The sequence below is a fragment of the Malus sylvestris genome, chromosome 12 (genome assembly GCF_916048215.2).
Source record: "Malus sylvestris chromosome 12, drMalSylv7.2, whole genome shotgun sequence".
In the NCBI taxonomy this organism is placed as follows: domain Eukaryota; kingdom Viridiplantae; phylum Streptophyta; class Magnoliopsida; order Rosales; family Rosaceae; genus Malus; species Malus sylvestris.
In genome coordinates, this window is record NC_062271.1 from 1,573,725 (window position 1) to 1,575,205 (window position 1,481).

Consider the following 1,481-nt stretch of genomic DNA (forward strand, 5'->3'; position numbering starts at 1 on the left):
ATGGCTTTCTCGACCTTTTGGCTGAGATCAAGTGTATTTGGTCTTATCAGTTTAATATTTGATATGTGGGCCCCTTGGTCTACACAATATTATCGATATTGTCGATAATACGACGATATTATCGATATTATCGATAATATCGCGATATATTAACGAAAATTAATGGGATAGTGTGAAAATATCGTTGCCTTACAAAAACGATATTATCGACGAAATATCGCCGATAATATCGATATTTTGTACCATGCTGGGAACTCATACGAGAACTTCCCAATGACTCACACATCCTGGGATTGCTCTCGCGCGAACTTGCTTAACTTCACAGTTCTGATGGAACCCGAACCCAGTGAGCTCCCAAAAGGCTTCGTGCTAAGTATAGATGAGAATATACATATAAGGCTTAGAGGATCCAATCCCCTGGGAGATGTGGGATGTTACATCCAAGCCTACCAATCTCTCTAAAAAAAATTTAGACCCAAAAAGAGAGTATAAATAAATTTAAAAAATAAATAAAAGGTGCCTAAATAATATGAAACCCACAAAATAGAGAATATATCTCTTTGAAATGAAAAGATATAAAGTGCACTAACCACAAGATGTATAAAATATTCCAAAATCGAATACTTCACTTGAATGGTTTTGCTTTAAGAACAATTCCTAAAAGAAACCTTGACTAGTTTTTAGTATCATCTCTTCCAAATTAAGAAAATTTATGATTTTCAATAACAAGACAATAATATTATTTAGACACAAAAATAATCACGTTGATAATTTATTCTTCTGCATATATAGGCCCCGGTTGGTGGTTCGGTTGGGGATAGGATATGGACAATTAAAATGGATATGAATCCCAACCCTTGTTTGGTTAGTGTATAGTGTATTTCGAATTGGTTACCCATCTTGGACATGAGTCCAGAATCCAATGGGATTTGAATCCCGACTTAACAAACGGGTTATGAATCCCACCAACTCGGCGAGCTTCTTATTTGTTGAAGCAAGCTGCTGCTGCTTCTTCTCAACATCCGACCTATGAAAAGGCCAATCACAAAGTCCAACTCGTCTTTCTTTAAAAAATTTGGAACTCTTCAAATTATGGAATTTTCTCACATTTTCTGAGAAAATTCCGATGATCTCTTGTCCAATTTTTTTTAAAGTTTAATTATTAAAAAAAAAACCCACATTCAATCCAGCACTGCTGCCTGAGTGAGTACAAAACAACGAACATGACTCCAGTCAAGTCTCATCCAATCTGGTCCAATGCTACAAGTCATATTCATAGCAACCCATCAAACGTACCATAAACTCTAATATATAATACTTTGATTGTAATGTGAAGGGAGGACATTGATTGCAGAACAGATATGCTTTAAATAACATATAGTTTTAGGTGATGAAAAAGAGAGACATGTGACAATTAATTGAGACTTTCTTTTCAAAGTGATATAAACAAAATGGATGATTTTGTAATATTTGTAAAATAA

General features: G+C 34.5%; 1 pseudogene; it reads left to right on the top strand.

Annotated features, from left to right (window-relative positions):
• On the top strand, positions 1 to 181 carry LOC126594644 (U2 spliceosomal RNA; annotated as a pseudogene).
• Positions 182 to 1,481: the final 1,300 nt, after the last annotated feature.